Source organism: Peromyscus leucopus, chromosome 13, assembly GCF_004664715.2.
Source record: "Peromyscus leucopus breed LL Stock chromosome 13, UCI_PerLeu_2.1, whole genome shotgun sequence".
NCBI lineage: Eukaryota > Metazoa > Chordata > Mammalia > Rodentia > Cricetidae > Peromyscus > Peromyscus leucopus.
The window spans coordinates 59,007,753-59,030,593 of NC_051074.1; the positions used below are offsets into that span (position 1 = coordinate 59,007,753).

Sequence of the window (22,841 nt, forward strand, 5' to 3'; positions counted from 1 at the left end):
CAAAGAGAGTGAAATTGCATTTCAGACAAAAACACTTGTCAGACCCAAATTAAGTAGTGATAGAGTATAGCTGAAATATATGAAAAACAGAATGCTTAATTCCAATATATATTTATGTTTTTTCCCTCATTTTTGTCTATCTTTTTCTTAATTACTATTTGACCCATACAACTCACAGATAGTCTAGTGACTTGATATCTCAACTTTTATTAATTACAAATGCAAACTGAATTGTGCAGTAATTCTGTCTGATACAGCACAATTAAAACTGAGTAGAAAAAATATGCTGCCTTATTTTTACAAAAAATGAGGGGGAGGCGGTTGTTGGGTGGGAAGTTAGAAAAGACTTTCAGGGGAATATTCAAGAGGATAAAGTATCTATTAGTTATAACTACAAAATAAAGAAGGCATTTGTGTCTAACAAATGTGTGGTTGCTGTGCTCTAGGGGACACAACTTCCCTGAGTGGTCTTTGGATCAGGAGCTTCATGAATGCCAGCTAAGAGTGTGATAGCTGTTTCCAAGAATGATATTCCACTTAGCAGGACAAGTTCTTCTGCATTCTTGTGACTGATGTCTAGTTACCTCCTTTTTACTAGCTGAATCACTTCACTTTTCCTCTCTATACACCTGAAGAAAAACATGATTTTTTTTTTTTTGAAACAGGGTTTCTCTATGTGGTCCTGACTGTCCTGGAACTCACTCTGTAGACCAGGTTGGCCTCGAACTCAGAGATCCACCTGCCTCTGTCTCCTGAGATCTGGGATTAAAGGACTTCACACGAATGGTTTTTATCTAACACGATAAGGTAGCCCTTGCTTTCTTCAAATGGACCACTGCAGAAAATCCAGGGAGTAGATGCTGTCATACACCATGATGGGATGTGAAAATTTTTGTTTGTGAAGAACGGTAGATATTATAGGATGGTAAGTGAAAACCAAGATTGCATAAGGCTGCTTTTCCAAACAAGCTTCCCCCTAGCCCAAAGACCTCTTCTGCCTCCCTATGCAAGGTAGGGACTTATAAAAGCCCTCACAGAGCTTTCCTGAAAAAACCAGGGAATGTTTTTTAATTCAGTGTCAATGGCAGAAGAGAACAATTTTTTTTGAATACCCCGAAACTATTTGTTACCATTCACATTTTCCTGCAACTGCTTCCTTTTATTCTGTTCTTTGTGACTCTCTGCTCCCCAGGGTTTTAACAGAAAGAATGTGAAGTTTCATTTTGTTCAAATTTCCACTTCTTCAAACTGTACTTGCTAAAAGCTTTGTGGTGGCTAAAGACTAATTCTAAAGAGCCGACAGACACTTCACACTTAACAAGACTGAGACATTAACAACTTTCTCCAAGGAAAAATAGCTGCTTCAGATAGTGGATTGAACATTTACACCTTTAGAGAAGGTTCCTGGTCTCATTTGTAAGCTAACATTGAAAAAAAGTCTCTTCAAAAATTGTGTGGGGAACGGTGTGGGCTGGATGGCAATTGTTTAGAGTTCACAGCAGAAGAGAGTGTTTTCTTTTCTGACTGAGACTAAGACTGATTGTTGTTTGTGTTTTGTTTTCCATTTTTCCTTTGTTATATGTACTTTGCCTACTAAGAAACACTAATCCCTGGTCCTAAGATGAAAACTGACTCTTGTATGGCTTTGTAGGAAAGAGTGGCAAATGGGATTCATTGAGACACCAAACTTGGTGAAGACTTGTAAGAGGTTTATTCTCTGGCTCTATTCCCACGAACTTACTGAACTCTGCTCACCCCTTCGTTCCCCAGCACAGCACTGTAGAGTACACTTAACCTCACTCAGAAAGATAACAAAGGATATGTATGGCACGTGTCTTCTCATCCTCACAGCACTCCGGGATTCTTCCACCCGCAGCCTGCCTGACATAAGAATTGAGGAACAAGATATTCCCTCTGCAGTGAATGGGCGCCAATAAGCCGGTTCACGCACTAGGGATAAATCCTGTTCCCACTGCTAGTGGCCCCACAAACTGCCCAAGCCACACAACCATCACCTGCCTTCAGAGGGCCTAGTTCAGTCCCATGCAGGTTCCCTAGCTGTCCGTCCAGAGTCAGTGAGCTCCAGCTAGCTCAGGTCATCTGTCTCTGTGGTTTTCCCCATCATGATCTTGACCTTCCCTTGCTCATATAATTACTCCTCCCTCTCTTCCACTGGGCTCCCGGAGCTCTACCCAGTGCTCAGCTGTGGATCTCTGCATCTGCTTCCATCAGTTACTGGATGCAGGTTCTATGATGACAGTTAGGATAGTCATTGATCTGATTACAGTTCAGGCACCCTCTGCACTACTGCCTGGAGTCTTAGCTGAGGTCATCCTTGTGGGAATTTCCCTAGTACCCAGTTTCTCCCTAACCCCAGAATGGCTCCCTCTATCAAGATATCTCTTTCCTTGCTCTCTCTCTCTCTGCCCCTCCCCCAACTCGACCATCCTGTTCCCTCATGTTCTCTTGCCGCCTCCCCAGCTCCCAATTTACCCAGGAGGTCTTATCTATTTCCCCTTCCTAGGGGGACCATGCATGTCCCCCTAAGAGGGGGACCCTCTCTTAGGGTCTTCCTCTTTACCTGCTTTCTCTGGGGTTGTGAATAGTAGCCTGGTTATCCTTCGCTTTACATCTAATATCCACTTATAAGTGAATACATACTGTGTTTGTCTTTCTGGGTCTGGGTTACCTTACTCAGGATGGCTTTCAGCCTCGATAAAAGGGGGAGAGGCTTGTCCTGCCTCAACTTGATATGCCAAACTTTGTTGACTCCCCATGGGAGGAGGCCTTACTCTGAGGAATGGATAGGGGGGGTGGGGAGGGGAGTATGGGGGTGAGGGGGAAGAGGGGAGGGAGGGGAACTGTGGTAGGTATGTAAAATTAATAAAAAAAACTTAAAGAAAAAAAGAATTGAGGAAAAATCTCATAAAATGTGGTAGCATTAATTTATCATTTTATACTTGTTTTACAAAAATTCAATATAGTTTAAATTGGCCATTTGATGGTGGCATTTCAACTCTTGGCTGATGTGATCAGCATGAATGGAGGACAATGGAGCTTCTTGGGAATGAAAAACTGTGAAGATGGTAGAGTGGGTAGGTAGAACATACAACTTGCAGTGAGAAGAAAAACCAAAGGTGTGAGTTCAGGTACCTGGGATGGAGGAAACTGTATTAAGTGAAAGGAGGAAGACACAGAGAGATAAGTTCCATATTTCCCCTTATACGTGGGACCTATAATAAAATCACCCCGTAAGCAGAATAATGACCACCTCAGTCCAGGGCGGATGTTGGAGATGAAAATGGACAAAATGAAGGCTGTAAATGCACACTCAGTGTGGAGAGCTACAGAGGTGTCCAAGTAAGAACTTACTCAGGGTCAGAGAATCTGAGCTTGCTTTACCCAGCAGAGCTGCATAAGGAGATGATTTGATCATGGGTGTAGTTACCAAGTATGTAGAAGGTCTACACGTGGTTGTACAGTGTGCTTTGACCTTGTAAAGGGGGAGGTCTTTTGCCTCTCCCCTTGTCCTGTTATAAAAAGCCTTTTGAATAAACCTTTGAGGTTGGGTATTGATCCAGACCCTTCTGAAGATATCCTGTGTCTCTGTCTTTCTCCTCCTCGTCTAGGCCTATTAGTCTACCTAATATTTTCTTATCCCTCTCTCGTAAGAACCCTTCAAAAGGTGGGAGCTTGCCTCCCACATCTCTGTCCATGCAGAAAAATATGTGGTACATACTGAACCCCATTAATATGTGCAACTAATATATAGTAATTATATTTTTCTTTTATGTCTTTAGAGATAGGGCCTATCTTGGATATTCTTAGATGGCCTAGAACTGACTATATAGACCAAGGCAGGCTCAAATTCTTTTTTTTTTTTTTTTAGTTGTTAGAAAGACGTAACTAGCTTTATAGTTTAAGTTTTAGAACATAAATACTTGCAGCTTAATCTGCACAGACAATGATTGTCGAAGCCGAGAATTCAACATTTACAAATTCTCATTCACACACACAAAACACACTATTATCACACAACTTGTGTCTTGACAGAATCTTCTGCTTTTTAAATCTTTGGCCTCCCAGTCAATCCCAAGTTCAACCAACTTTTCCAAGTTCTGGTAGTTACCTGGACCACTGAGGCATTGCCACAAGACTTCTTCTCTTTTGAAACATCTTTTTCCTCTAGATATTAGGATAGCTACACCAGCTTGTTTCTTCTGTGGTATATGTTGGTGTGGGATTATCTATTACTTGATTTTTCATGGATGTGTTTAGCTTCTTTGGGTTGAATTTTCCCTTCTAGTGCTTTCTGTAGGGCTGGGTTTGTAGACAGGTATTGATTAAATCTGGTTTTATCCTGGAATATTTTCTTTACTCCGCCTATGGTGATTGAGAGTTTTGCTGGGTATAATAGTCTGGGTTGGCATCCGTGGTCTCTTAGTGTCTGCATGAGATTTGTCCATGATCTTCTCGCTTTCATAGTCTCTATTGAGTAGTCTGGTGTTATTCTGATGGGTTTACCTTTATATGTTACTTGGTCTTTTTCCTTTGCGGCTCTTAATATTTTTTTCTTTGTTCTGTGTGTTTAGTGTTTTGATTATTATGTGGCGAGGGGACTTTTTTTTTTTGGATCAAGCCTATTTGGTGTTCTGTAAGCTTCTTGTATCTTCATAGGTATTTCTTTCTTTAGGTTAGGAAAGTTTTCTTCTATGATTTTGTTGAATATATTTTCTGTGCCTTTGAGTTGGTATTCTTCTCCTTCTTCTATCCCTATTATTCTTAGGTTTGGTCTTTTCATGGTGTCCCAAATTTCCTGGACGTTTTGTGTTATGACTTTTTTGTCTTTAGTATTTTCTTTGACTGACGAATCTATTTTCTCTATCGTGTCTTCAGTGTCAGAGATTCTCTGTTCCATCTCTTGCAATCGGTTGGTTATGCTTGTTTCTGTAGTTCCTATTCGTTTTGTCAGGATTTCTATTTCCCGCATTCCCTCAGCATGTGTTTTCTTTATTGTCTCAAATTCATTTTTCAGATCTTGGAATGTTTCTTTCATCTGTTTAATTGCTTTTTCTTGGCTTGATTTGATTTCTTCCCATTTTTTGTTCGTTTTTTCTTCTATTTCTTTAAGGGAGTTTTTTATTTCCTCTCTAATGGAGTTTTTCATTTCCTCTTTAAGGGAAGTTTTTATTTCCTCTTTAAGAGAGTTTTTCATTTCCACTTTAAGGAAAGTTTTTATTTCCTCTTTAAGGTAGTTTTTCATTTCCTCTTTAAGGAAAGTTTTTATTTCCTCATTGAGGGAATTTTTTATTTCTTCTTTAAGGGCTTCTATCATCTTCTTAAAGTCATTTTTAGGGTTGATCTCTTCTGTTTCTTCTGCCATGGTATGTTTAGGTCTTGCAGGTGTAGAATCACTAGGTTCTGATGTTGCCATATAGGTCTTTATGTTGTTGCCTGTATTTTTGCACTGGCGTCTACTCATCTTTTCCTCTGTGCGGTGCAGGTGGTGTCTGTGTCTGAGAGTGCCTCTCTTGTTCTAATTTTTAGTTTTGGTTTAGTAGGGGTTCTTTGTTAAATTGGTGCTATTGGGCTGTTTCTTCAGGGACAGCTGATTTCAGTCGGTGAATTATATACTTATGATTCTGGTGATCTGGTTTAGTGGCTGGGTTGCGCCTTCTGTGTTCCCAGGTCACGTTTTGTTCATTTGTCAACTCCTCAGCTGATCTTGTTTCTTCAGACTTCAAACTTTAGGCATCTGAATCCTCTCCCAGATGGGTTTCAGCTGAGCAGGGTAGTCTCACCAACACCTCCAAGTTGTTGGGTTTCACAGGATCAGCAGTTGGGCCCTGGGTTGTCCCCAGACAGAGTGCCCAGACTCGCCCTGGTTCTGACCCACGGAGATAGCCTCTTCCCCAGGTGTTGGAGCTAGGGGCGTCCCCGTTCTAAGCTGCGTCCACCCGTCTCCGTCCCCGGGCCTGTCCACCCCTGTGGCCCGCCGCCACAGGCCCACCTGCATCCACTTGTCTCTGCCGCAGGGCCTGTATGTCCCTGTCAGCTGCTGCTGGGTCTGTCTGCCTTTGCGGGGGGCCAACGGGCCTGTATATCTCTGCCAGCTGCCACCGCGGGCCTACCTACCTCTGCTTGTCACCGCTGCTGGGCCCATTCACCTCTGCGAATTGCCACCAGGCCTGTATGTCTCTGCCGGTTGCCACTGGGCATATATGTCCCTGTTGGCCGCTGCCACCGAGCCCTTCCACCTCCGCGAGTCGCCGACCTGCATCTGCCCTTCTCTGCCCCGTGGCCTGTCTACTTCTGTGGGCCGCCGCCGCCGAAGCCGGGCCTGAACGTCTCTGTCGGCTGCCGCCGCTGCCCGGCCCGTCCACCTCCGTCTGCTTAACTCCGCCACAGGGCCTGTCCACCTCTGTGGGTCGCCGCTGGGCCTATATGTCTCTGCCGGCTGCCACCGGGCCTAAATGTCGCTGTCGGCCGCTGCCGCTGGACCCGTCAACCTCGGCGGGCCGCTGCCACAGGCCTACCTGCGTCTGCTTGTCTCCGCCATCTTGAATCGTCTCCTCAAATTCTTAATAATCCTTCTGCCTCAGACTTTTGAGTGCTGGGTCTACAGACATGAGTTTCCATGCTTGGCAATAACTATCTATGATTAATTTTCTATGCTAATGGTAATCTCTGAAGGATATGTTATCAATCTATTGTAAGAGAATACTGTGGAATGTTTAGATGAGGAATCACAATATACCATTTCCCAATTCATATTAATTTTCATGAAGATACAAATTTACTAAAAATCAAAACTTTTTAATTTTAGTTTCATGAAAATAAATGATACACAATTATCTTAAGATAACACTCTATGTGGGATTGTATCAGCCAATTAAAAATATCGATACTGAGGGATATCTAAGTAAACATAGGGAGAAAAACAATGTTGAGCATTTAGGGAAGGTCACGTTTCAGCATTGTTTGAAAAACTAAATTATCTTGTCTTCTATTACATGTAAAAGTATGTTTAGTGTGTGTGTGTGTGTGTGTGTGTGTGTGTGCCCAGCATCACCACAAGATATGACAGAACACTGTCTAGAACATATTTAGTGAAAGAAAACATGCTATACTTTTTTATCCAACCAAAATTTTATTCGTAAGTGGAAGAGCAATATACATCTTAAAATATGTAAGAATCCAGAAAGTATGCGAACATAGATTGCTACTGAAAAAACAAAAACAAGCAAAGGAAACCAAACAACCAGACAATGAGTGGAAAACATTGAGGAAAAGAGACTGGTGGTATGCATACAAATGATTAGCATGTTTAACAACCATGGAACATATTGCTATAGCAGACAATTGAATACTATACATCGTGATAATATAGAAATATAAGATGATAGGATTGACCCTAAGCATATAAGAAAAGTGTAGCAAGGCATAATAGGACAAAGGTTGAACTTATCTGTCGCATCAGTAAAACAACACCCCAGCAGAATAATAATGGTGACATCCATTTATGTCATTATGTAAAAGAGATATTTGCAGTAAAAATTGGAATACAGGAAATCTGAAAGCCTTTGTTCACCAAAAAGATGACCCCATGTTTTATTTATAAAACAAAAGCCATGAATAATACAAAAAAAAAACCAGATAGCTGCATTATCCTAGTAGAACAAACACATCAATTCATCTTTGTCATATCAAAGACTCAAAATAATAAAATACATATACAAAAAGGAAATTTATCGATTGAGTCATTTTAAACAATATATCATGAATTTTATAATTGAAGATTAAATTTTGTTTTTCTTGCTGCCGTGAAGAAATACCTGGCCAGCGGCAACTTAAGAAAGAAAGGGTGGGTTGTTTTTTGTTTTGTTTGTTTGTTTTGGTTTAAAGTTTGAGGAAATTCAGTTCAACAATGGCAGAAAGGCATGACAGCAGGAACTTGAGATGACTGGTTACATCACATCTGTAGAGAAGCAGCAGAGAAAAGACCAGAAGTGGAACTGAGCTATAAAACCTCAAGGCCACCTTATGGCCTACTTCATCCAATTAGCCTTCACTTCCTGAAGGTTCCACCATCAGCCAAGATCGGGACCACAACTTCTGGGGAACAAATACACAAACACATGAGCTGACGTGGGATATTTCACATTCAAACTGCAATGTTCTGCACCCGACCTTTATAAATGTATAGCCATCTTATAGAACAAAAATGAATTTATTCTAACTCCAGAAGTCCTGTATTTTCTTCACCAAACAAGTTAGTTCCTTAAGTTTGACTTTGGCTTCACTCAATTCTCAAGGCACAGGCAGAAAGCAAAGAGATTCTTTGCCAGAAAAGAACATAACTCACATTTCTCTTCAAGCCAATTCCAAAGACCTAAGATACACATGCTCTAGTTTATTATAGCAGTGACTATTAGACTTGGTGCCAGTTTTCTATATTAGTTATTTTTCTGATTTGTTATAGCAGTGACTACTAGACTTGGCAACAGGTTTCTATACTGGTTATTTTTCTTATTGTGATCAAATATCTGACAGGAAATGATTTAAGGAAAGATGTGCTTTTAAAATTTGAGAGAAATAGAGCCCAAGTAAAGAATAACAGGAGTGTGAGACAGCTGGTTACGTTATGTTTACATGACATCGACTAAGAAGCAGAGAGAAAGCTACTCCAACAAACCTCCAAAGCTCACCCCAGTGACTCGCACAAGGCTGTGTCTCCCAAAGGCTCCACAACTCTTACAGAAAGAGGGACTATCTGGGGGCCAAGTACTCAAACACATGAGCCTACAAGGCCCATGCAGAGCACAACAGAGGAAATGTAAGAGGGAAGGAGAGCAGGGCAAAGGAAAGAGAGGAGCAAGCAAAAGAGCTATATATAACTGATTACATACAAAGTAAGATGAAGTTTAGTAATTTCCACAGTGAAGAAATAATATAAATCTCCTTTTCTAAACTCAAAGAAACTACAAATATGATAAGTGAATAAAAAAATCAACAAGCACAGAAATATTAAATACTTAAGTTATATTTTGACTAAAAATACAAAGTGCTGCCTCATTCAATGAAGATATAGTAGTAAATTTAAAGATAAAAATTAAAAATATAAATAAGAGTGTTAGACAATAAGTGGTTAATTGACATTCAGCTGACTGAATAGTTATGAAAGCAAATATATAGGGGCTTTTTTTTGGTAAATTTACAAGTATGCGCAACCTCCATTAAATTAGGTTTGATGTAAACTTTTACTATAACTGAATTTGGATGTTTCTTTTTATCATTGCTCACAATTATTTTGTGCAGTCTACTCGTGGAACATTGCATAAAATTATATTTAGTAACAATGCTGGTGTTTCTCTCAGATGGTAAGGTTCTATTCCCCAGTCTTCAATCTTAGTTGAATTATGACATTCAGTTCACATTTTTGGTCTCTAAAATGTATAAAATGATTTATTTCTATAAAATGCCTCTCTTCTAGTTGTCTAGTCTCTGTTCTTCATGTCCCCAAATGTACTGGTTTAAAACAACATCGATTTATTATTGCTCATGAGTTTATGAGCTGACTAAACGTATTTGCTGATCTGAGCTCAGTTTGGATGATTTGAGGTTCATTTTTCTCCTATCTTTTTCAGGGCTGTATGGGCTGATGAAGGAAGCCCATGACTTAGGTCAATTCCCGTTTATCCTTGTATCTCTCCTATCTCACTAGCAGGCTCTGCTCAACATGTTCTCTTAATGGTGGCTGGGGTCCAACTAGGAAAGAAACTGTGGTGAAGAGCTTTATCACATAACACAACCTGTAATCACCTGGGAAGAGAGTCTCGGTGAGAGATATCGACATTGGGTTGGCCTATGGGCATATTTACGGAGGACTGTATTCATTAGGTCAATAAATGTGAGAAGGTCCAGTTCACTGTAGGCAGCACTTTCCCTAGACAGGGGTTCCTGGACTGCCTATGAATAGAGGAATAAAGAGAGCAGCAGAGAAGTGAGAGGCATGTAAATGTTTTTCTTCTTGCTCTTGACTGACGGTATAATGTGGATGGGATAGCCCCACAATACTGGACTATAAACTGCACTTGTGAGCCAAATAAACCCATTTTCCCTTAAGTTGCTCTTGGCAAAGATATAAAAGTATCACAATGACAAAAGAGATGAAACTAGCACACAAGGACTCTACTTGGTATTAAGCTTGCCATTGACCTATTGGTCAAAGAAAATCAAATAACCAGACACAGAATTAATGTATAGGTCGTTAACACATGGTGGGAGAGTGGAGCTGGGATATGTGAAAGGGCAGAGTTATTAATTCGACCAGTTCAACACACAATGTCTGATGGGCTATTGGGAGATTTACTGATTTCATTTGGACAATGTTCAAAGGCGGTCATAGGGCCCATAAAATTCTTGATTATGCATTTTTAAATGAAGAGGAATAATTAACTTTTATTTTCATCTGCATGGCAGATGGAAGTGAGGCTTTCTTGACCACACTATGGATATGAAGTAAAGAGCTGAAACTGTAAAACCGATATGGGTGATCTAAACCTATTTTTGACCTTATGTTGACATAAGAAGTACAAAAATACGTTTAGCAGCAATAAACTAGCAAAAATTGAGGGAAGATCACTTTAGAGGTATGAAAGTGGCTGCCCTGCCTGGGTAATTTGACAGAAAATGAATTTTTAGGGTAAGGGACATAGACTTATGTTTTAAAGTTTTAATTAATACGATTTTTAGTAGTTGTTTCCTTTAAAGAATGGCAAATAATTTTTTTAAAATTTATCTTGAATATATTTTTCACTCAAGTTTAATTGCAAAGCCAGGATTCATTAGTGATTGAAACAATAATTACAATTCTATTACAAATAATAAAATTTCAGGTTTTGAAAATCTTATCTCCTGTAGCTTTTGTTTTTTTTTTCCTACAAGCTCCTTAAATGCATGACTCTACTCAGCATCATCTAACTGATTTAGTGGATGTTCGTTTCATGATGACTTGTACATGGGGATCATCTAGTATGTAATCTCATGGTGCCATGGTAATAAAGTCAAAGAAGAAACTATTGAAAACATGTCAATTTTGTCTGTTTCCTGCTTTTAATACCATCGAACTCAAGAAGGAAGGGCACACAGTGTTTACATATAGAATTCAAAATATACAGCTAAAGCAACTGATTCTCCTAAGAAGTGACCCAAAGATTAAAGACTGAAGTTTCTTGGTCCTGCCTGGGTAGCAGCCATTTTTGTAATTAATTCTATTAATCTATGTATCAGTACATATCTCATTCTTTACCTGTGTTCTACTGTATTTTGCTCCCCTGGTGATCTGCAGCATCTCCCTGACTCTGCCTTTCTTCTTCCTGTATCTCTCTTGGATTTCCTGCATGGCTGTACCTCGTGTTTCCATAGGCCAGAGCAGCTTTTTTATTAACCAATAGTAGCAACACATTTTCACAGTGTACGGAAAGATGATCCCACAGCAAAAGATAGCTGGAGATGTAGCTCAGTAGAAATACTTTTGCCTAGTGTACACCATGACCTGAGTACGGTTTCAAGTACCACACAACACACATGGATCAGCAATAGTGGAGAGGGTGCCTGAACTGGCCTACTCTGGTAATCAGATTGGTGAATACCCTAACTGACATCATAGAACCTTCATCCAGTAACTGATGGAAGCAGAAGCAGAGATCCACAGCCAAGCACCAGGAGTTTAGTAGATGAAAGAGAAGAGGGATTATATGAGCAAGGGGCATCAAGATCATGATGGGGAAATGTACAGAGACAGCAAAAGCAAACTAGTGGGAACTCACGAACTTTAGACCAACAGCTGTGGAGCCCTCATGGGACTGGACGAGGCCCTCTGCAGAGGTGAGACATTGTCTAGCTTGTACTGTGTAAGGGGCCACCTGTCAGTGGGATCAGGATCCATCCCTGGTGCACGATTGGGCTTTCTGGAGCCCATTTCCTATGGTGGCACACCTTACACAGCCTTGGCGCTGGGGGAGGGGTTTGGACCTGCCTCAACTGAATGTACCAGGCTCTGCTGATTCCCCATAGGAGGCCTTGCCTTGGAGGAGGTAGGAATGGGGGGTAGGTTGAGGGAGAAGGCTAGGTGGCAGGAGGAGGGAGGAGAGGGGATCTGTGGTTGGTATGTAAAATAAAGAAAATATCTTAATAATAAAAAAGAAAAAGGAAGCATAAGAAATGCTGATTGTGATGCCATATGTCTGTAATCTCACATTCCAGAGGATGAACAAGGATGATCAAAAGTGTAAGGCCATCTTATACTGTACAGTGAAACCCAGTCTTAAAACAAATGCACACATGTACATACCCACACATACAAATACAAAATTGCTAAATGATTTAAATATAGATTATATGCATATCTGTTTTATCTTTATTTTAAATTATTTTTACTTTTTATTCTCTCATTGATCCCTATTTTATTTTTTGTTTCTTTAGATATTTTTAAAATTTATTGTTAATTACGATGGACTTACCTCATTTTTTCCTTTCCTTTTCCCCCTTCAGCTTCTCCCAAGTACCCTCCCTCCAACCCCTGCCACACACCCCTCAAATTAATAGCCTCTCTTACTTTGGTTATTATTGTTACATACCTGTGTGCCCTCAAGGTGTGTGTATGTGTGTGTGTGTGTGTGTGTGTGTGTGTGTGTGTGTGTGTGCATGTGCGGTGTGTGTGTATGCCAGATTTATAAATGAACTCCGTATTGCTATCCAATACAAAGTTTCCGCCCTGAAAACATATATACACAAAGAACACCAACAGACTCAGAAGGCTGTTCACGGATGTTTAAAAAACATAGTGTCAGTGTCAAACTTTGAAATAGTATATTTAATTTTTTATGTTATTTCATTACATCCCCCTAAGATCTAGTGATATTAACTTCTCCTAAAATATAATTTTTTGGATATAAATATTGAAGTATATTAAAATAATATGAAATTTGGAAAATTTCTTTGAAGCAAAAAATACACATAGTATGAATATTATCTCTCTGTGCTCACATTGCAAGGTATCTCAGGACATACATTACATTATAGTCTATACCTTACAGTGGGAAAAATATGTAACAATTAGAAAACTTACATTAGGATGATGGCCGGTTGCCTATATTTTATACAAAAATGTCTCCCCTGCAATGCTAACACATTTCAAAACTTAAAAGAAATAGCTATTTTAAAAATTCCATTATTAGAACTTATCTCTTCCTTGGGTTCTTTCTGCTATTGGTACTTAAAAATTAAAATACTTTGTAGATAAATAGTTTTTCACAGATTACACACACAACTTTGGACATTAATTCTGACAGACTATAGATTGAAAATGAAAATGAAATTCTTCCTTTTTGTGGAACTATAGAGGACAATTTCATAGTTTTGAGATTGTTTTTTGATATACTTAGTAAAAAACAAGTACACTGAAAGGATAATTTAAGGACAAGCTCACAAATGAACTGCTTTTTAAGTGTGTGTCATCACTAGGAAGATAATAAAGGCCCAGCTTTTTTTCTCAGAGGACATAAATGTTATACTGAGATTTTATAGGGTGTATCCATGTAAAAGCTTAAGTAGGAAGACTATTTCATACCCAGCATCACCAGCTCTTAGGAATCATGCTTCAGACCCGTGCCAATCATAATGTCTATTTCTCTGTGTCTGTGGGAGTACTACAGTAATACAACTGAGTAATTCTTCACTCATTCATGAAAAAGTTTGAATTTGGGATTTAGTAAAATTATTATAAACGATTAAATACTATGCAAATTACAACTCATCTATCAGTATATATCCTTAAGTGTTTTATTTGTAGTTAAATTTCTTCTTTTTGAAGAGCATTACTATTTTATTGAATTTAGCCTTTTAAAACTTTAAATACATTAATGTACATTGAAAAAAAATCAAGGTAAGGTTTAGGGGAACACATGTTTTCAATCTATTATTTTTCTGAAAACTTGAAAAGTAGGATAATATTGAAATATACATCTTAGTATACCTGAAGACTAAAGAAATGTTCAGTTATTGACTTCAATCTTGAATTCTCTATGGCAAAAAAAAAAAAGTTGTGTTTGGAAAGAACTTGTTTCTGTATGTTGTTAAATAACTAACATTCTGTAATTGGAGATAAACACAGTAAAATTATAGACTGTAAATGCAGCAATTCATCACTGAACAGAAACGGTCATTTTCTGGACAGTGGGAAAATATAATCCAGTCACAAGTTGAGACTATTACTAATTAATGACTTCAAATTTATTGAATACATTGATTATTGAAAATGATTTATTGAAAATAAAGATAATTGAGACTGGGAAAGTTAGATCAGCAGTTTGCTGCTCTTGCAGAGAAACTGACTCCAGCTATGGGGGATCTAACACCCTCTTCAGGCCTCTTTAAGCATTGCTCTCGTGCGTGTGCGTGTGCGTGTGCGTGTGCATGTGTGTGTGTGTGTGTCCCACTCCTTCCAGCAAGGCTCCACCTCCTAATTAGTACACAACTTCCCAAAGTGTCACCACCAGCTGCGGATCTGTGGATCAAGTGTTCAAACACAGGAATCTGAGAGGAACATTGTACATTCATACTTCAACAATCTACTACCCTTCAAATTTCCAAGGAAAGGAGGGCCATCTCCGCAGACAGTGACTGTGCAGTGATTCAGATGTCATCGTGAATGTTAACCCCATGGAGCATTTATTAAACTAGCTAGGCCACAATGGAAATTATGGGTATGGAGCAACTGCAATGCTCAGGATCATTGCAAAGTGAGACCTAAACATCCAAGATCACTCTAAAATATTTGGGTTCAATGGGTCTAGGTGTTGCACATCTACCTAATTATCAATAGTTATAGACAATAGAATATAAAGAACTACAACTGCAGGAACAGAGTCTAAGTAATTATTATATAACTTAATCAAAGGATGAAAGAATAAAAATGTTAGACCAAGTCAAGAGAATCTAGAAGCCAAAATATCATTCCCCCACCCCCTGCCCAGGTGTTTTATGGATTAGTGGAAACAAACTGCACTGGACACCGTTAGAGATTAATTAGCTTCAGTTTTCTGAACTTGAAGGAAGCAAGGAGACTTAGGACAGGAGCCAACATTATCTGCATCATAATGATTTTGTTCAAATTCATGGTTCGCTAAAGCAGATAGAACCTCACAGATTTGTGGAAGCAGGATATTATTATGTTTTAAATATTCAGAAACTTTCTGACCACATGAAAGGAGAAATATAATTTCATTTTATGTATTCTTTATTAATTTTAAAGGGTTATTATTAATTTTTTAATATTCAAGGGTTTTTTTTCCCCCTAAACTTAAATCCATCCAGGTTTAGATCTGTCTTACAAGGACTTTGGATGAAGTCATCATTCCCATCCTGACCATAAGAGAAAAGTTGAACATACTGAAAACTACAGTTCTTGAACATGTCAGAATACTGATGTCACGAGCAACCCAGGAGTCTGGAGGCAAATTCAGATAGCCAGAGCCAACATCAGGAGCCCATGGGCTGTAACTAGTAGGAAGCACATTTCTTCAGGCTTTGTGCAGCTGACATGGAGGGTGAGAAAATCCAGGGAGCAGTGTGCATTCAATTGAAGGTGCTAGAAGTGTCCGCCATAGTTGTGCAGATTACCACCCACCCCCATGCCTGCCAATTTGTCATGGTAAAATATCAAGTGATTGTTCTCGTCACTCTGACAGCGTTCAGGAGAAGGAAGCAGCTAGAGGCTGAGAATTCTCTTTAACTATTAAAACTGGGTGATGCTATGTCATAAAGTATAAAACTGTGATTTTTTTTTTTAGGTTGTCCCTTGCCCTGAGAGACTCCATGATATAAACATATTTTAAATGCATTTTGTAAACAGAGGATGACTATGCACCTGAGTGGAAGGAAAGCTACCCTCTGTCCAGTACAAACTTCTGATAAGTCACTTGTTCCTTGGAACAAAAGGGGTACCAGCCTAAGTCTTTCAGGGTAAATGGAGACTGTAAGGACATGAGAATATTAAAATAATATCACAAAAAGTAAACCTAGTAATTTATCAGACACACCAGCCAAGGGCAGTGTGCAGCTCCCTCACCTGTGCCCCACAGATGGACCCCTGGCACTGTGGTGGTAATGGCTCCCTCTGACCCATCATCTTACTGAAGAGTGAATACATCAAGGTCTAATAGACACAAGATTTCTGTCTCAGGGGTTTCAACGGAGCTTTGCTGAAGTGATCTACTTAAACTGCTAGTGGTCCATCCTCCTGTGTACCTGTCTGGACCTGCTATCCTCCTTTCTCACTTTTCTTCCCTTCATCGGGTCCTGGTCCCATGCTTCCTCACCTTGATCCCATAGCTCAACTCTAATGCTGCCGTCTGACTTCAGCTAAGGCCAATGGTTAGCGTCACCACGGCCTCTCCTTCTTTGCTGTGTTGTTCATTATCTTACCACGACAGCTCTGTCAACCCTCAGCCTCAGCCTTCAGGCTTCCTTAAAGTTCCTGAGCCATGTTACTTCTTCAACCCTTTGTAGCTATTCTTGTAACGTACACACGTGAAAATAAATATAGATGGACTAACTATGTGATATGTAATGTGTGACTCTAGAGGTAGTATCAAAGAGTGAGAGATTGGAGTAAATGAATGTGTGTAGTCAGCCAGGGATAGCAAACTAAGCCAGAATATTTGACACAACCTGTTTCTTGTTGTCTGACCGAATGCACGCTGAACAATAATGACGGCCTATCACCCAGGAGAAATCATTTCCCATAACCTTGTTTTCCTTTGGGATGGAGTGTTTTCTGAGTCCTAGCTCCCATCTGACTTACCTAAAATGAGAGAGAAGTGATCCTTATGAAGGTCATAGCCCAGGGATATAGGAGAACATAAGATGAATTTTGTAGTTAATAGTTGGGATTCTAGTTGTCCAGTGGTTCTTTGCTGTGAAATTCTCATGTCTGAAATATTAAAAAAAAAAGATGGAAGCAAAAATCAGAGGCCATCAAGATAGTTCAGTGTTCAGTTCCCAGAACATATGTGGTAGGAGAGTTAATGGAATCCCTCAAGCTGCCCCTTGACAGCGCCCCCTACCTCTGAGTTAAATAAGTTAATGTAAAAAAAAAAAAAAAAAAAAAGAGAGAGAGAAAGAATCAAAAGTAAATGCTAGAAACAAAACAAAACAAGTAAAAATCTGTTAGAGGAATGTGGAATGACTTTGATCTGTAGGTCAGGCTAAAATAAAGAACCGATAACGTGAAGATATGTCACATAGACAGTTCCTCACTGAAGTACAAGGAAAAACAATCAATGACACTTAAGGAGACCCCAGAGCTCAGAACATCTGGATATCCAGGACAACCTGAAAAAGTGTAACATTCATAATCAGACTTTTGGAGGAGAAGAGGGTGCACAACGAGAGAAATAGTTAAAGCGGAAATGGCTGAGGGCTCTCGAAGGCTGGCGATGGGTGGTAAACCTCAGATCCACCAAAGCCCAGAAAACTGGAGTGATGGTAAGAGACAGGTGTGAATATCTTTTATTCAAAACTCAGGAAATGAAAGATAAACAGAAAAATCTTGATTACAGTCCCTGAGGAATACAGTCACCTACTCTCCAGAAGAAAAAGGACAGAAATTACAGTAGAAGCCAATGCAGACACCCTGCAAGTGATAAGGTACTGTGAAATAAGTACTGAAAGAGCTCTATGCGATGAGCAGCTGTCTTTAAAAAGCAAAAGGTATGTATTTAGTATGTTAAATTCCCCCCAAATAATAAAATATTGTGGATTAGTCAGCATCATATCCACCTTATAAGTAATTTTAGAAAAAAAAATTTAGAGAGGAAGAAAATCACATGGTTAAAAATTAAATCGACATGATGGAAAGAAAAACGTCTGAGAAGGAAGGCAGGAAGACAAATTAGGATAACACTGTTTGTCTTGCTTTTGATTGATTTGAAAGACACCTGGCTAAAATAGCGGGGGAACAATACAGCAGGAGCTTATTGCATGCGGATGAGTGAAAGGAGGAAGGACAATGTCATAAAGTGAAGCAGAAAATACCCGAGCACAGTGTGTTATTGTTACTGGATCCTAACGGCTCCTTCAGGGGAGGAGGTAAGAAGACACAGTATCAATGGCACAGACACCAGGAGTCAGTGGAAGGCAAACAACAAACTCATTTGCTCAATAATGGGAAAGGCCTTAAAGACCCTCCTCCCAGCACCCAGTCTGTGCGGTCGTCCCTCATTGGCTGGACATGATCAGGAATTCTGGCAGCGCCTGTTGTTAGGCCCTCAGGCAGACTCCAGGTTGGCTCATAAGGAAGTACATTATGTGCATGCCTTGGTAACTGGTTTGGGCCAATTTTATTGATCCTATGGGCCTGTCTTACTACATGTTAGAAAATACTTGACCCTGGCATGAATTAATACATGTTTAAGAAAATGAACATAAATTCATTAAAATTTATATGTTAAACTACGGAGGAGGGTAGTTCTAGATAAGTTCAGGTAATTGTTTTGGAAAGTCACAAAAATTTTAAAAGATGTGCAATGCATTTAATCTAATCCAGAACAACTTGTATGTTCCCACCCCTACTGGCCCTCATCCACAAATATTGCCATCCATCTGCTCATGCACAGACACTGGGTTTTCTTGATGGAATTAATTTCAGTTAACAGCAAAGAAACTTGGAGGAGAAAGGAGTAATCATGCCCAGTGTTTTCAAATGGCAGCAGAGCCAGTGTTCTCAGGCCCATGGGGCTCATGTTCATGAATGTTACTTGAACCCATGATGAGAATGTTCTGTTCCTAAGTCTTGTCCAAATGCAAGCATTTCCAATCCATTTCCCAGCAAGTCCATGGGAGAAACAGAAAGTACAAAGTTCAACAAATGTTATCCACAATTCACTTTGTGCTAGATTAGATTTTCCTGTCCACTACTATATTCTTTAATAAAATGCTATTTGTTCAGAGCTTGTATTTATTCCTTCTTATATTTCCTCTTTTTGCAAATCTCTAGTTCTTTTTTTAATGGAACTTTATATTACTGCATATAAATTATACCATATATGAGTTTCACTGTGAGATTTTATGTGCATATAAGCATTTATGCATTTTCATTATATGCCTATAGTACTTGGACCATATTCAATCCCTCATAAGCCTCCAATTTCCCTACCCTCTTTCCTAATCCTCCTTTTTTACTTTTTCTCTCCTAGATGCCATATAAGAGACAAAACTTGTGATAATATTTTCTAAGTTATTTTACTCAGCATAATGATTTCACGTTTTACGTCTTTCTTGAAAATGTTATGCAAATGTTTTCTCTTTCTGATTGCATGATCTTCCATTGTGTGTGCGCACCATATTTTCCACAGCTCCTCAGCTTAGCTATGTGAATAGTGCCATGGTATGCATGCCTAAGCTGGACTCTGTATTTTGATTCCTTCAGGGCATCAAGAACTTGAGACCTTACTGTTTTTTCTGTCTAGATACATCCTCTATTTGCCCTACTGGTACTTCACACTGAGAAACTTTTTTCTCTGTTCTTTGATATTTTTATTTAAACTTCTATTTTTGTGTGGTCTTCACATTCCACGTGGTTTTGCTTCTAACCCTGATTATTTTATTATTTCCAGCTGCTGAAAAATTTCAGGGGCAGTTAATTCAAATGCTTCTTAGTTCCTGGTCCCACTAAGTGATCAACAAACATTACTTCAATGAAGGTTGATGATCTAAGAAAACCCTATTATTTGGTCAAAGCTCTGATTTTCAAAATTGCTTATGAATGGAAACAGAAGTCAATAAAAAAGACTGTTTGCTAAATTTACTTGCAGTTCAGTAACCTTGAGGTTCATCTGGATCATTTCAGGGTATCTGTGGTGGTGCCTCTGAGCAGACAGCACTCACTAGGTGAGTTCCCCAGCTCTGTCTACCAGGGATCATGAACACCCTTTCTCTGGTCTTGTTGTCACAAAACTGTAAACGCTGTAGTGTTAATGACATGTTTTTTTTCTTCCATCACTGGCATTTCATCTTGTTTCTTTGCTATTGATTCCCACTCAAAGTAAAACCCATTATTATTGATATTATTGTTATTGTTATGGTGGTAGTGGTGGTGGTGGTGGTGGTGGTGGTGGTGATGGTGGTGGTGGTAGTGGTAGTTGTAGTGGTGTGTAAGCATATGCATGCCATGTCACATTTGATAAGACCAGAGGATAACTTCATGTGGTGATTCTCTTCTTCTACCTTTATGTGGTTCCAGGATTCAAACTCCAGTCGTCAGGCTTACGTGGCAAGTGCCTTTACTAGCTGAACCTTTTTGTCACTCTTGAATTCCAGTTTTAACCAGTAACTATGATGTCAATTAAAAGAGAATGTTTTCCTTTATAAACATCCTCCTGAACTCATATTCGTACACATTAGGTAGTTGAATAAAAGAAATAATTTCAGGAAATATTTGCTATATAAAATGCTAATTAAAAAGTTAAAACATTATGAATAATAAATCTATTAACTCTCATACCTATCTCTCAATCACATACACAAAATAAAATGAAAGTGTTGAATGAGAAAAAAATATTTGATTAACACTAAAGTAACTGTGTCTTCTATAAATATGGAATTTTGAAATGAAATCTTCTAGTAATCACAAAACACCATTGTCTAGGCAAATGGCTGAGGCCTTCTGCTTCATTTTTAGGAATTCATCATCAAATTCTGAATGAAGGCCTGCTTTAGGCTGAGTTATCATCGATAGTAAATAGTTTTTAAGTCACCGCCTATCAATTACACGCTTGGGACTTGATCTTCAGGGAATCTGGGTGAGCCAAAGCTCCCTGTTACATTCTTGGCGTGGTTTCTGAGGAAAGTCAAAGAACAGCTTAAATGCCAGCTGGGCAAAACAAGCAGGTGGTCTTTTTCATTTATCATTGTCATTCTTCAGATTTTTCAGGTGAGAGTGTCTGATCAGAAAGCCTGCCTTATATTCCAGAAACTGAGCTAAAAAGGTAAACACGGCTTTAATATTAATTTATATCCAAATGTGATTCACTTAAATATATTTGACATTTGAAATCAGACTGATATCATCATTTAATTAACTGATCCAACATTAAAAGGTATTTACTGTTAGATTACTTTCCTAACAATCGAAGCTGTTGAGACATCCTTTGGTTTCACTGTTGTTATCTTTTCTATGATATGAAGCTATCAGTCATACTCTGTGTTATCCTGTAAATGCTTGCTACAGAATGACTTATGGGATCCCTGAGGTGGAGAATCAGAATGAGTGGAGAATGTACTTACTCTTTTAATGTATGCTAATTTAACAATCCAGAAGTCTCTGATTACCACAGCAGGGGCATGCTGATTTTAATATTTATTATTGCAAAAACTAGACATTGTATGACTCCTCCTCAGCTATAGCGAAGTTTTCCAGGGGACTTTCTGAAGCTTTACAAGACAGAAATTGACTGTAAAAATCTCCGAAGTAGAAATTCCTGGTCTTGGAGAAATGTTGTATAAACAATTCCAGAGATTGTTTTTATTTTGTCCTTTACCTTCAGCAGCTATCTGGTCCTTGTATGTTGGACACACAGTCATCTTTCCTTGAGTACAGTCAGGACTTGTGATTTGTTTTTCATCAACAGAATGGGCAAAGTGGTGAGATGATGGTGCTGTCTTGTGTTTTGTGACATGAGCTGTTGTGATGTGTTTCACTGCATTGTGTTGTGATATGCTGTATTGTGTTATATGTCATGGTGTGCTTTGATTGGGTGGTGTTATGACATTGTGTCAAATGTGACCTGAGAAGGCTAGAGAGAGTTTCTCCCTGCTGGTGGTCTTGAAGAAAGCTGCTGTGACTTGAACTGCCTGAGGAAAAGGCCATTGTCTTAGTCAATATTCTGTGACAAAGACACTGGCCACAGACACTCATAAAAGGAAGCATTTAATTGGGGCTGGTTTACAGCTTCAGAGGTGTAATCCATTACCCCCATGGTGGGAAGCATGGTGGCATGCAGGCAGACATGATGCTGAAAAAGTCAGTGAAAGTTCTACATTGGATCCATTCACGGGCAGCAGTAAGAGATAGTGGGCCTGGCTTGGGCTCCTGAAACCTCAAAGCAAACCCCTAGTGACATGCTTCTTCCAACAAGGCCACACCTACTCCAAGAAGGCCACACCTCCTTATCCTTCTAAGTAGTGCCACTCCCTGATGACTAAGCGTTCAGATATATGAACCTATGGGAACCATTGTTATTCAAACCACCACAGCCATGTGCAAGGAGTTGAGGGTGGCTTTGGAAGCTATGATAACTATCAGCCACAAAGAAAAAAAAAAACCATACTAATAATTCCATGAGTTTTGAAGTCTGACCCCCAAAGAAGAATATATCCTCGCAAGTACCTTCCAGGCCACCATGTAATGTGGCAGGCAGACATTCAACTGTGCTCTAACTCACGACCCACTGCCACTGTGAGACAGAAAATGAAATGTATGTTACCAAATCAATTACTCAGTCCTTTCAATTTGTTGTTCTGTCATTGTTACTTATATTATAGTGTAGCATTTTCAAGGTGTTAAATTCATTCAAATTTTTAAATTCAAGAATTCTAAGACTTTGCTTTTTTTATTTTTAATTGACAGAATATATACAGTTCTTAAAAAGAGAGAAAAAAAGATGTGTCTTATTTTAAGTTCCCAAAGTCACAGAATTTTTTTTTCTTTTGCACAGCAGTGGATAGCTAATACACAGGGTGTCATGTAACATTTGGAGCTTAAAAAATGAATAAAATAG

The 22,841-nt window shown here is 39.1% G+C and overlaps 1 long non-coding RNA gene across 1 annotated transcript in view; it reads left to right on the top strand.

Annotated features, from left to right (window-relative positions):
- Window positions 1-11,802: 11,802 nt before the first annotated feature.
- Window positions 11,803-22,841, top strand: part of LOC119088954 — a 23,503-nt gene continuing 12,464 nt past the window's right edge. Inside the window, exons 1-2 of the long non-coding RNA XR_005092717.1 lie at window positions 11,803-11,889; window positions 20,987-21,050. This is a non-coding gene — a long non-coding RNA (uncharacterized LOC119088954). The remainder of the gene's footprint in view (window positions 11,890-20,986; window positions 21,051-22,841) is intronic.